Source organism: Ranitomeya imitator, chromosome 5, assembly GCF_032444005.1.
Source record: "Ranitomeya imitator isolate aRanImi1 chromosome 5, aRanImi1.pri, whole genome shotgun sequence".
Lineage (NCBI taxonomy): Eukaryota > Metazoa > Chordata > Amphibia > Anura > Dendrobatidae > Ranitomeya > Ranitomeya imitator.
Genome location: NC_091286.1, coordinates 316,886,771 through 316,902,162, shown reverse-complemented (window position 1 = coordinate 316,902,162; position 15,392 = coordinate 316,886,771).

Sequence of the window (15,392 nt, the reverse complement as noted above, 5' to 3'; positions counted from 1 at the left end):
AGATGACAACGTAGGTGGCACAAATCTCCAGAGTGCCGACCTGTGGAATGAGTTGTGTATGGGCATTACTGAGGGTAACTCCAACTGGTAAGTCTTTGGACTGACAATGGCTGACACCCGATATGGCCCGATAACCCTGGAACTCCAGATTCCAGTTCCACCTGATATTTTTAGTGGACACCCATACGTAATCATTCACACACAGGTCCGGACCTGGACATTTATTTTCACGCATGCGTCTGCCACAAGATGGTGAACCGACAACAGAGGCGTCCCCCTGTGTCACCAAACTCACACCCCCACTATGCACCGAGGGAACCACCACCCTCCTCTGACCCTTCCTCATAAGAGGTCTCTGACATACCGAGTTAGAAAGTAGTGAGGGTAGAGTCTTGCCCCTACTCCCTTCGAGTACCTCTACTGCCCCCACTGGAGAAGAAGGGGTAGGTTGTAGAAGGACGGCTGAGATAGTAGCTCCTGGGCAGCAGTCCTCACACGACTGACCCCAGCTGACTACTTCTCTGGACCGCCAATCTATGACCGGGTTGTGTTTTTTCAACCAAGGGAGACCTAAGACCATGGGAGTTGGTATGCCCTCCAAGACGTAGCATGACAGGGACTCTTCATGACAAGCCACTATACGCAGATGTATACTGTCTACAACTTGGGTTATGCTCCCCTGGCTGAGTGGGGCGGAGTCAATGGTTTGAATGCTTAGGGGTGTAGCTAGCGACCTACTCATCAGACCATGGTTCTGGACAAAACGAGCATCCAACAAATTGACTCCTGCTCCACTGTCCACAAGCACCGGAATATTCTCAGTTACCCCACCTACAACAACCTCAGCTGGTAAGGTACACTGAGACGAAAAAATGGAGGAAATATACACTCCCTAGCCGCTTCCTTCCACACAACCAGGGGGACGTGGCTTTTTAGATGGAACAGGTATCTTGGCGCGAGCTGGGCAGACATTGATAAAATGACCAGTCTGCCCACAGTAAAAACATGCCCCCACACCACGGCGAACCCCAGACAACCCTGTTTGGGAAGCAACTCCTCCCACCTGCATGGGTTCGTCCACCTGGTCAGGTGTGTCCTCCTCCCTAGCAAGGACTACCGGGGCACATTTGGTGTATGCCTCTCCCTCAAACATCTATCCACCCAGATGGCAAGGGACATGGCGGATTCCAATTACCTGGGAGCGGCGTACTGTACCAGAGTATCTTGCAACCTCGGGGACAGACCCTGCACAAAATGGCTTCTAAGGGCCGGGTCATTCCACTGTTCGTCAGTGGCCCACCTCCTGAACTCTGAACAGTACTCCTCCACCGGCCAAGCCCCCTGCTTGATCTTACGGAGACGGGATTCCGCCAAGGAGACGCCGTCCGGGTCACCATACACCAGCACCAGAGCCGCAAAAATCTCGTCCACTGACCGTAGAGATGGAGAACCGGTCGGCAGGGAGAAGGCCCAGGATTGGGGATCACCCTTAAGAAGGGAAACGATGATTCCCACCCGTTGTTCCTCACTCCCTGATGAACGAGGGCGGAGCCTGAAGTATAACTTACAGGCCTCCTTAAAAACCAAAAATTTATCTCTCCCACCAGAGAACCTGTCAGGAAGAGATAACTTGGGCTCAGGTTAAGCATTTACCTGGGCCGAAGCCCAAAACCCCACCAACTGCTGCAGCTGCTGCACCACCTCACCACGCAGCACCTTAAACTCGTCGGTGAGGGTCTAAAGCAGTTGGGCAAAGGCCTGCATTTGAGCCATAGCTCACCAGAAAAAAATATGACGGTGGGTTATAATGTCACGATGTGACTGTCCTGGTGTGACACGACCTGACGGGTCGGTCACAAAACAACGGAACACACAAGGGTACATCAGGGACACTTTAACAACGGTGGGCCCTGACGGTAGGGAACGGGGAATGGGCACCTCCTGCACTCACCTGAGGCTGTGCCCTGATCTTACTACCGTCCCTATATGGGTTCTTTCAACCCGTCGCCGACCAGGATGCCTTGTCCCTCACTTGCCCTGCTCTAATCCCTATGTAGGGAACTGGCAGGTGAGAGCACTGGTCTCACCGCTGCACTAATACAACACAAGGAGAGTTACACAACAAAGGGACAAAGAAACAATAACAGCACACTTAGCTTTCTCTGCTGCAATGCACCGCGCAGCAGAGTAAGGCACCAGGAATGAGGATTCAGCTGCAGAACCAAAGCACTTAGCAAGCAGCAATTCCAGAAAGGTTGGTATCCAAAGGACCTGTATAACCAACAGTCAGCTGATGCACCAGGTGACCTTTTAAAGGAAGGTGGGAGTGGTACCAAACATCAGCTGACCCAGCAGCAATGCAATGCAATATCACCAGCGGCCACCGGGGGGAGAAAACTGCATTAACCCCCAATGACCAGAAAGGAAAAAACATTTTAATCTGAAGGAAACCAGATCTGCCACAGATCCAAACAAAGATTGTGACAGATTGAGCGAGGAGCGAATAAGTGTGGAGGAGAGAAGGAGGTCTTGGGAGGACCGGAGATTACGTGAGGGAAGATATTGGGAGATTAGTTCGGAAATATACAGAGGAGAAAAGTTATGGATGGCTTTGTAGGTCAGTGTTAGTAGTTTAAAATGGATACGCTGGGAAATTGGGAGCTAGTGAAGGGATTTGCAAAGAGGGGAAGCAGGAGTGTAGCGTGGAGAGAGATTAGTCGGGCAGCAGAGTTAAGGATGGACTGGAGGGGATAGAGATAGATATGAGATAGATAGATAGATAGATAGATAGATAGATAGATAGATATGGGATAGATAGATAGATAGATATGAGATAGATAGATAGATAGATAGATAGATAGATAGATAGATAGATAGATAGATAGATAGATAGATATGGGATTGATTGATAGATAGATAGATAGATAGATAGATAGATAGATAGATAGATAGATAGATAGATATGGGATTGATAGATAGATAGATAGATAGATAGATAGATAGATAGATATGGGATAGATAGATAGATGATAGATAGATAGATAGATAGATAGATAGATAGATAGATAGATAGATAGATAGATAGATAGATATGGGATAGATAGATAGATAGATAGATAGATAGATAGATAGATAGATAAAAACGGATCCGGCAGAAAAAAAACGGATCCGGCGGAAAAAAAGGATCCGGCGGAAAAAAATGGATCTGGCAGAAAAAAAACGATCCGGCAGAAAAAAACGGATCCGTTTTTTTTCATAACTCGCCAGATTGTGCCTGACGGCAAAAACCTGATGTGTGAAAGCAGCCTAAGTCTAGAATCTTCAGCCGTCAGCCTTACCATTGCACCACAAGCTCAAGTGATACCATGTACTAATTTTATGAGATGAACCATTCACATACTGTATGGAGGGAATCTAAATAACCTTCTGATTCTAATGTTTGAATGTTTCATGTATCAGACTCAGGTATCAGAGTCAAGTATCAAAGTCAGGCATCAGAGTCAGGTATCAGACTCGAGTATCAAAGTCAGGTATCAAAGTCAGGTATCAGAGTCAGATATCAAAGTCAAGTATCAGAGTCAGGTATCAGCCTCAAGTATCAGAGTCAGGTATCAGAGTCAGGTATCAGAGTCAGGTATCAAAGTCAGGTATCAGAGTCAGGTATCAAAGTCAGGTATCAGACTTAAGTATGAGAGTCAGGTATCAAAGTCAGGTATCAGAGTCAGGTATCAAAGTCAGGTATCAGATTCAAGTATCAGAGTCAGGTATCAGCCTCAAGTATCAGAGTCAGGTATCAAAGTCAGGTATCAAAGTCAGGTATCAGAGTCAGGTATCAAAGTCAGGTATCAAAGTCAGGTATCAGACTCAAGTATCAGAGTCAGGTATCAGCCTCAAGTATCAGAGTCAGGTATCAAAGTCAAGTATCAGACTCAAGTATCAGAGTCAGGTATCAGAGTCAGGAATCAGAGTCAGGTATCAAAGTCAGGTATCAGAGTCAGGTATCAAAGTCAGGTATCAGCCTCAAGTATCAGAGTCAGGTATCAAAGTCAGGTATCAAAGTCAGGTATCAGAGTCAAGTATCAGAGTCAGGCATCAGACTCAGGGATCAGAATCAGGTAACAGACAGAGTATTTATGATGTTTGACTTTGTTATGTGACCAAGTCCTAAAATGAACACTGTACAATTCAATTCAAATTAGCTTTATTGGCAGGATTAAGTACAAGTTAGCATTGCCAAAGCATATAGTAAAAATACGGGGGTGGGGGAGGGAGGCACATAGAGGTCCAGGATATATCTGACTCCTTTTAGAGGATAGGGGATGTTTCCAGGGTGGGGTATAGGAGTCCATGACATATCAGGCTCTTTAGTCGGGGGATATGTGATAGATATGTGATAGATAGATGATATTAGATAGATAGTTAGATATGGCATAGATAGATAGAAAGATAGATAGATAGATAGATATGAGATAGATAGATAGATAGATAGATAGATATGGGAAGGATAGATAGATAGATAGATAGATAGATAGATAGATAGATAGATAGATAGATAGCTATGGGATAGATAGATAGATAGATAGATAGATAGAAAAAAATTAGAACAGCATCATATTACCAAATTTGTAGTGCAAAGCTCTCCAAACCAATACGCCAATGGCTCCAACAATATGCAAAAAAAGGAAAACAGCACAAAAAAATGATAGAAAGAGTGGGCTTTAACCCCTTAATCCCATATGACGTACTATCCCGTCCAGGTGACCTGGGACTTAATTCCCAGGGACGGGATAGTACGTCATATGCGATCGGCCGCGCTCACGGGGGGAGCGCGGCCGATCGCGGCCGGGTGTCAGCTGCCTATCGCAGCTGACATCCGGCACTATGTGCCAGGAGCGGTCACGGACCGCTCCCGGCACATTAACCCCCGGCACACCGCGATCAAAGATGATCGCGGTGTGCCGGCGGTGCAGGGAAGCATCGCGCAGGGAGGGGGCTCCCTGCGGGCTTCCCTGAGACGATCGGTACACGGTGATGTACTCACCGTGTACCGAGCGTCTTCTCCCTGCAGTCCCCGGATCCAAAATGGCCGCCGGGCTGCATCCGGGTCCTGCAGGGAGCACTTCCGGGTCAGGATCAGGCTGCAGCTGCAGCTCTAATCCTGCCCGGCTGTATGTCAGATCACCGATCTAACAGAGTGCTGTGCACACTGTCAGATCGGTGATCTGTATTGTCCCCCCCTGGGACAAAGTGAAAAACTAAAAAAAAAAATTTCCACACTTGTAAAAAAAAAAAAAAAAAATTCCTAAATAAAGCAGAAAAAAAAAACATTATTCCCATAAATACATTTCTTTACATAAAAAAAAAACAATAAAAGTACACATATTTCGTATCGCCGCGTCCGTAACGACCCGACCTATAAAACTGGCCCACTTGTTAACCCCTTCAGTGAACACCGTAAGAAAAAAACAAAAAAAAGAGCCAAAAAACAACGCTTTATTATCATAACGCTGAACAAAAAGTGGAATAACACGCGATCAAAAAGACGGATATAAATAACCATGGTACCTCTGAAAACGTCATCTTGTCCCGCAAAAAACGAGCCGCCATATAGCATCATAACCAAAAAAATTAAAAAGTTATAGTCCGCAGAATAAAGCGATGCCAAAATAATTATTTTTTCTATAAAATAGCTTTTATCGTATAAAAGCGCCAAAACATAAAAAAAATGATATAAATGAGGTATCGCTGTAATCGTACTGACCCGAAGAATAAAACTGCTTCATCAATTTTACCAAACGCGGAACGGTATAAACGCCTCCCCCAAAAGAAATTCATGAATAGCTGGTTTTTGGTCATTCTGCCTCACAAAAAATCGGAATAAAAAGCGATCAAAAACTGTCACATGTCCGAAAATGTAACCGATAAAAACGTCAACTTGTCCCGCATAAAACAAGACCTCACATGACTCTGTGGACCAAAATATGGAAAAATTATAGGTCTCAAAATGTGGAGACGCAAAAACTTTTTTGCTATAAAAAGCGTCTTTTAGTGTGTGACGGCTGCCAATCATAAAAATCCGATATAAAAAACGCTATAAAAGTAAATCAAACCCCCCTTCATCACCCCCTTAGTTAGGCTAGGTTCACATTGCGTTAATGGGTTAACGCTAACGGACAGCGTTGCACGGCGAAAATGTCACAATTAACGCCGTGCAACGGGTCCGTTAGCACAACCATTGACAGCAATGTGATTTTCGGGTGTAGCGCATCGCTAGAGCGTGCCATTTTCGGCTTGCGCTAGCAAGGTGACATTCTTTTGTGGCGCGCCTCAGACGCTGCTTGCAGCGTCCGCGGCGCGCCCGAGGTCCGATCCCCGATCTTCCAGACCGGGGACGTTAACGCGACCACTAAACACGACACCTAAAAAGACATTGCGTTAGCGCAATCCGCTAGTGCTAAATGGATTTCCCTAACGCAATGTGAACCTAGCCTTAGGAAAAATAATAAAATTTAAAAAAATGTATTTATTTCCATTTTCCCATTAGGGTTAGGGTTAGGGCTAGGGTTAGGGCTAGGGTTAGGGCTAGGGTTAGGGTTTGGATTACATTTACGGTTGGGATTAGGGTTGGGATTAGAATTAGGGGTGTGTCAGGGTTAGGTGTGTGGTTAGGGTTACAGTTGGGATTAGGGTTAGGGGTGCATTTGGATTAGGGTTTAATTTATAATTGGGGGGTTTCCACTGTTTAGGCACATCAGGGTCTCTCCAAACGCGACATGGCGTCCGATCTCAATTCCAGCCAATTCTGCATTGAAAAAGTAAAACAGTGCTCCTTCACTTCCGAGCTCTCCCGTGCGCCCAAACAGGGGTTTACCCCAACATATGGGGTATCATCGTACTCGAGACAAATTGGACAACAACTTTTTGGGTCCAAGTTCTCTTGTTATCCTTGGGAAAATAAAAATTTGGGGGGCTAAAAATCATTTTTGTGGGAAAAAAAAGGATTTTTTATTTTCACGGCTCTGCGTTGTAAACTGTAGTGAAACACTTGGGGGTTCAAAGTTTTCACAACACATCTAGATAAGTTCCGTGGGAGGTCTAGTTTCCAATATGAGGTCACTTGTGGGTGGTTTCTACTGTTTGGGTACATCAGGGGCTCTGCAAATGCAACGTGACGCCTGCAGACCAATCCATCTAAGTCTGCATTCCAAATGGCGCTCCTTCCCTTCCGAGCTCTGCCATGCGCCCAAACAGTGGTTCCCCCCCACATATGGGGTATCAGCGTACTCAGGATAAATTGAACAACAACTTTTGGGGTCCAATTTATTCTGTTACCCTTGTAAAAATACAAAGCTGGGGGCTAAAAAATCATTTTTGTGAAAAAAAAAAGAATTTTTATTTTCACGGCTCTGCGTTATAAAATGTAGTGAAACACTTAGGGGTTCAAAGTTCTCACAACACATCTAGATAAGTTCCTTGGGAGGTCTAGTTTCTAATATGGGGTCACTTGTGGGGGGTTTGTACTGTTTGGGTACATCAGGGGCTCTGCAAATGCAACGTGACTCCTGCAGACCAATCCATCTAAGTCTGCATTCCAAATGGCGCTCCTTCCCTTCCGAGCTCTGCCATGCGCCCAAACAGTGGTTCCCCCCCACATATGGGGTATCAGCGTACTCAGGACAAATTGGACAACAACTTTTGGGGTCCAATTTATTATGTTACCCTTGTGAAAATGCAAAACTGGGGGCTAAAAAATAATTTTTGCGAGAAAAAAAAAAAATTATTTTAACGGCTCTGCGTTATAAACTGTAGTGAAACACTTGGGGGTTCAAAGCTCTCAAAACACATCTAGATAAGTTCCTTAGGGGGTCTAGTTTCCAAAATGGTGTCACTTGTGAGGGGTTACAATGTTTAGGCACATCAGGGGCTCTCCAAACGCAACATGGCGTCCCATCTCAATTCCAGTCAATTTTGCATTGAAAAGTCAAATGGCGCTCCTTTCCTTCCGAGCTCTGCCATGCGCCCAAACAGTGGTTTACCCCCACATATGGTGTATCGTCGCACTCAGGACAAATTGCACAACAACTTTTGTGGTCTAATTTCTTCTCTTACCCTTGGGAAAATAAAAAATTGGTGGCGAAAAGATTATTTTTGTGAAAAAATATGATTTTTTATTTTTACGGCTCTGCATTATAAACTTCTGTGAAGCACTTGTTGGGTCAAAGTGCTCACCACACCTCTAGATAAGTTCCTTAAGGGGTCTACTTTCCAAAATGGTGTCACTTGTGGGGATTTCAATGTTTAGGCACATCAGGGGCTCTCCAAACGCAACATGGCATCCCATCTCAATTCCAGTCAATTTTGCATTGAAAAGTAAAATGGCGCTCCTTCCCTTCCGAGCTCTGCCATACGCCCAAACAATGGTTTACACCCATATATGGGATATCAGCGTACTCAGGACAAATTGGCCAACAATTTTTGAGGTCCAATTTCTTCTCTTACTCTTGGGAAAATAAAAAATTGGGGGCGAAAAGATCATTTTTGTGAAAAAATATGATTTTTTATTTTTACAGCTCTGCATTATAAACTTCTGTGAAGCAATTGGTGGGTCAAAGTGGTCACCACACATCTAGATAAGTTCCTTAGGGTGTCTACTTTCCAAAATGGTGTCACTTGTGGGGGGTTTCAATGTTTAGGCACATGAGGGGCTCTCCAAACGCAACATGGCGTCCCATCTCAATTCCTGTCAATTTTGCATTTAAAAGTCAAATGGCGCTCCTTTCCTTCCGAGCTCTGCCATGCGCCCAAACAGTGGTTTACCCCCACATATGGGGTATCAGCGTACTCAGTTCAGATTGTACAACAATGTTTGGCATCCATTTTATCCTGTTACCCTTGGTAAAATAAAACAAATTGGAGCTGAAATAAATTTTGTGTGAAAAAAAGTTAAATATTCATTTTTATTTAAACATTCCAAAAATTCCTGTGAAACCCCTGAAGGGTTAATAAACTTCTTGAATGTGGTTTTGAGCACCTTGAGGGGTGTAGTTTTTAGAATGGTGTCACACTTGGGTATTTTCTATCATATAGACCCCTCAAAATGACATCAAATGAGACGTGGTCCCTAAAAAAAAATGGTGTTGTAAAAATGAGAAATTGCTGGTCAACTTTTAACCCTTATAACTCCCTAACAAAAAAAAATTTTGGTTCCAAAATTATGCTGATGTAAGGTAGACATGTGGGAAATGTTACTTATTAAGTATTTTGCGTGACATATCTCTGTGATTTAAGGGCATAAAAATTTAAAGTTGGAAAATTGCGAAATTTTCTAAATTTTCGCCAAATTTCCGTTTTTTTCACAAATAAACGCAAGTTATATCGAATAAATGTTACTACTAAAATGAAGTACAATATGTCACGAGAAAACAATGTCAGAATCGCCAAGATCCGTTGAAGCGTTCCAGAGTTATAACCTCATAAAGGGACAGTGGTCAGAATTGTAAAAATTGGCCCGGTCATTAACGTGCAAACCACCCTCGGGGCTTAAGGGGTTAATGCCTGGACGGCGTGGCAACGTTTCGGATTTCCAATCCTTTTTCAAGCTTGAAAAAGGATTGGAAATCCGAAACGTTGCCACGCCGTCCAGGCATTAACTGGACGGCATGGCAACGTTTCGGATTTCCAATCCTTTTTCAAGCTTGAAAAAGGATTGGAAATCCGAAACATTGCCACGCCGTCCAGGCATTAAAGCCCACTCTTTCTATCATTTTTTTGTGCTGTTTTCCTTTTTTTGCATATAGATAGATAGATAGATAGATAGATAGATAGATAGATAGATAGATATGGGATGGATAGATAGATAGATAGATAGATAGATAGATAGATAGATAGATAGATAGATAGATAGATAGATAGATATGAGATAGATAGATAGATAGATAGATAGATAGATAGATAGATAGATAGATAGATAGATAGATAGATAGATATGGGAAGGATAGATAGATAGATGGTATTAGATAGATGATAGATAGATAGATAGATAGATAGATAGATAGATAGATAGATAGATAGATAGATAGATAGATAGATATGGGAAGGATAGATAGATAGATAGATAGATAGATAGATAGATAGATAGATAGATAGATAGATAGATAGATAGCTATGAGATAGATAAATAGATAGATAGATAGATAGATAGATATGGGAAGGATAGATAGATAGATATGAGATAGATAGATAGATAGATAGATAGATAGATAGATAGATAGATAGATAGATAGATAGATAGATAGATATGGGAAGGATAGATAGATGGTATTAGATAGATGATAGATAGATAGATAGATAGATAGATAGATAGATAGATAGATAGATAGATAGATAGATAGATAGATAGATAGATAGATAGGTATGGGAAGGATAGATAGATAGCTATGAGATAGAAAATAGATAGATAGATAGATAGATAGATAGATAGATAGATAGATAGATAGATAGATAGATAGATAGATAGATAGATAGATAGATTAATACATGGCTTATGTTCTGCCTCAGTGGGTATACATATTTATCTCTGTTGTTTTGTAACACAGTGAGTTTCTGCAGCTTATTGTTCAGGGTACAACCAATGAAAACCCTATAACACATATGACAACATTTCCAAACCTGGTGATTTCTTATTAAGATCATTCCACATTTTCTGTCCTACATTTTCATGTTCTGTGTAACTAGCAGAGCCACTACTGAAATTGCTGCAAAGTAAGAGATGAATACACTCAAAGAAACTTTGAGGAAACTTCAGTTAGATTCCTCCATTTATTTGCCTAGTGGGAATCAATATCCTGTCACCATAGCACCTGGAAAGTGGGCAATTTGAAAGCTGATCCATATATGCATGTGAATATGTTTTAATATCAGGATAGTTATGATATGTCTCAGTCATTTTCCATCCATTTTGTTTAGATTTTTTTCTGCTTTGAAATGTGTTTTCTATATGCCTTAGGGAACAGCGAGCCGCAAGTGTTGCTATATACTTGTCATAAATTCATCCCTTGCACTGTAGTCTTCTTAGCTGTTTTATTAGTAGAGCCAGCTGCCTCTTTGTCAGGATGGTTTTTTTTTTAAAGCAATCACTTCTGAAGGAAGCCAAGGCCTCAGTTTTGTCCCCTTGCCCCTTAAAGTTGAAGCCTCATTCAGGCACTGGGTTTATGCACCAAATCAGGCTCCTTGTCTTGTGGGAGCTGCATGGAGACATGCACTGAGTGCTGGCCATTGAATGGCCCATACAGAGGAGGTTAAAAGGGGAAGGGTGGGGGAGACCAAAACATTCACTCCTCACAATGGTTACATTAAATGCGACCAGCAATATGCATTACAAAGAGACACCTTCATTTTCATTGTACTGACAGACTAAAGCCTCAACCCCATTCCTTCACCAATCTGGGGTTAGTGAACCAAAAATGGATATAGCATACATAGAAAACTAGAGGAATCCACAGAGAACACTTTCTGCCTTACAGATCGGCCTATTTATTTCCTCATTGCAGTCCTAGAACAAAACAAATCTTTTAACTTCACCCATCCCAGCTAGTATTTTCGTAGGCATCCAGGCAGCTGAACAGTTGTGAGCGGGTAAATGTAATGCGGGCTTTGTTTCATGGGGGCAGAAACTCCTTATTTCATTTAGGGTTTTAGGGTTTTTTTTTAAATACAAGAGTAGCAAAGGACAAAGCCTTGGCACTAGTGGACCCAAATACATATTGGACTTTGCATAATGTCTCTATTATATGTACACACTTGGCCAAACCAGATGAACCATAATGCTGTACACTGCAAGTACCACTCCAAAGACTCGTACTATGTAGAGTAATCAACTAACGTTATAGTCGAGTGTGTGTGTATATATAAAGATAGATAGATAGATAGATAGATAGATAGATAGATAGATAGATAGATAGATAGATAGATAGATAGATAGATATGGGATAGATAGATAGATAGATAGATAGATAGATAGATAGATAGATAGATAGATAGATAGATAATAAATAGATAGATAGATAGATAGATAGATAGATAGATAGATAGATATGGGATGGATAGATAGATAATAGATAGATAAATAGATAGATAGATAGATAGATAGATAGATAGATTGATAGATAGATAGATAAGGAGACAGATAGATAGATAGATAGATAGATAGATAGATAGATAGATAGATACATAGATAGATAGATAGATAGATAGATATGGGATAGATAGATATGGGATAGATAGATAGATAGATAGATAGATAGATAGATAGATAGATAGATAGATAGATATGGGATGGATAGATAGATAATAGATAGATAGATAGATAGATAGATAGATAGATAGATAGATAAGGAGACAGATAGATAGATAGATAGATAGATAGATAGATAGATAGATAGATAGATAGATAGATATGGGATAGATAGATAGATAGATAGATAGATAGATAGATAGATAGATAGATAGATAGATATGAGATAGATAGATATGGGACAGATAGATAGATAGATAGATAGATAGATATGGGATAGATAGATATGGGATAGATAGATAGATAGATAGATAGATAGATAGATAGATAAGGAGATAGATAGTTAAGGAGATAGATAGATAAGGAGATAGATAGATAGATAGATAGATAGATAGATAGATAGATAGATAGATAGATAGATAGATAGATAGATAGATAGATAGATATGGGATAGATAGATAGATATGAGATAGATAGATAGATAGATAGATAGATAGATAGATAGATAGATAGATAGATAGATAGACGGATGGATAGATAGATTAGATAGATAATAGACACGGGATGAATAGTTTAGTGCTTCAGCATATTGTATTTTCAGCTCATCTAGTGACAGTGCACAGAAGGCCCAGGGTTGCTGGTATTAGTGTGTGAGGAGTCGGGGCTGGTTAGGAGGCACAATGCAGTAGTTGAAAGCTTTGCATGAGCTGTTTGAAATCTCCCATATTTGAAATGGAGCACAACCCTGGTATTTGTTCAGCTGCTTTGAAGAATGAATGAGCTGAACCCAGCTCCACAGTGTGTACCCCAGGCACAGCATCACCTTCACCTTTCACAGACATAAGAGAGGAACAGCCTGGATTCCTAGGAAGCTAATAATGCACCTAACACTCTGCTATTCACCCCGAGGACCCTCCTCACTGAAATCTCATTTACATTGACATTATCACTAGCCCTGTGCTGAAGGTAGAACCACTAAACCAGACAGGTGTCCCTGCTATAAACAGAACCATGTCCATCAGAGTTTAGTATCTAAATATATGTAACCCTGTCAGTGTCTGATCAATAAATATGCTCTCATTCTAGTGACCATCTGCTAAGTAATCCATAATTTGGAGCAATAGTTTAGATAGATAGATAGATAGATAGATAGATAGATAGATAGATATGAGATAGATAGATATGGGACAGATAGATAGATAGATAGATAGATAGATATGGGATAGATAGATAGATAGATAGATAGATAGATAGATAGATAGATAGATAGATAGATAGATAGATATGGGATAGATAGATAGATAGATAGATAGATAGATAGATAGATAGATAGATAGATAGATAGATAGATAGATAGATATGAGATAGATAGATATGGGATAGATAGATAGATAGATAGATAGATAGATAGATAGATAGATAGATAGATAGATAGATAGATAGATATGGGATAGATAGATAGATAGATAGATAGATAGATAGATAGATAGATAGATAGATAGATAGATATGAGATAGATATGAGATAGATAGATAGATAGATAGATAGATAGATAGATAGATAGATAGATAGATATGGGATAGATAGATATGGGATAGATAGATAGATAGATAGATAGATAGATAGATAGATAGATAGATAGATAGATAGATAGATAGATAGATTAGATCGATTCTATAGATACATACTGTAGATGCATACAAACAAGCAGACATAGAAAGAAAGAAAGAAAGAAAGAAAGAAAGAAAGAAAGAAAGAAAGAAAGAAAGAAAGAAAGAAAGAAAGAAAGAAAGAAAGAAAAAGAAAGAGAGAAAGAAAGAAATACTGCTATTAAGTAATTAAAGTTATAACAAATAATGCTTCTGTTTCCGATACTTGTGTTCTTGTGTGTTACATTCAGTGACTTCAGTAATTAATCCAATTTGATCTTATTGTAGCAGGGATCTGTAGGACTACAAGCTCCAGCACCGCAGGCACTGACAGCTATGTGCTGTAGATGATACAAGGGACACTCCTATGGCAGCAGATCTGGAGCAGAGCACCGGGACAGCAGAGGATAGTGATACCCTGAGATCTGGAGCAGAGCGCCAGGACAGCAGAGGATAGTGATACCCTGAGATCTGGAGCAGAGCGCCAGGACAGCAAAGGATAGTGATACCCTGAGATGTGGAGCAGAGCACCAGGACAGCAGAGGATAGTGATACCCTGAGATCTGGAGCAGAGCGCCAGGACAGCAGAGGATAGTGATATCCTGAGATCTGGAGCAGAGCGCCAGGACAGCAGAGGATAGTGATACCCTGAGATCTGGAGCAGAGCGCCAGGACAGCAGAGGATAGTGATACCCTAAGATCTGGAGCAGAGCGCCAGGACAGCATAGGATAGTGATACCCTAAGATCTGGAGCAGAGCGCCAGGACAGCAGAGGATAGTGATACCCTGAGATTTGGAGCAGAGCGCCAGGACAGCAGAGGATAGTGATACCCTGAGATCTGGAGCAGAGTGCCAGGACAGCAGAGGATAGTGATACCCTGACAGTCTCCTGCTTGATGCTATCTGACACTGTGATTGCACTTTACCCATCAGTGATTATAGCTTCCTCCATTTTAACCACTTCGCTGCCTGACTAGTCACTTAGTCCCATTTATACTATTGTGTATGTTGTAATAACTAGGTATTTTACCAGAACAAGTGAGACCAATGGGGACTGGGAATGTTCTATACATCCAGGGTCCATGGGGTTTTAGCAAGAAGCTGTTGCTGACCAGTAATGGTGGATTAGTGCTGGGAATTACAATGTGTGCTTTCTCTGGGTGTACTTTGTGTATTATGTGTACAGGTAGTAGGATAACTGTCTCCTGTGATAATAGAGCTGTAGACTGGCCAGGAGGGGTACTGTATAATAGATGGGGGACAGAGTGTGTCAGAGCCATGCTAGGATGGATTCCTGTGTGGTCTCTAGACTATTACTTTATAGTAGAACCACAAGTGAGAGTTTCCTGTCTGCTCCATCACAAGTGAGAAGCCGGCGGACAGGCTGGATCCCACAGAGCATGCCCCTACAGTCCACCCATGCCATCCACAATAGTGCCCATCCACTCGCC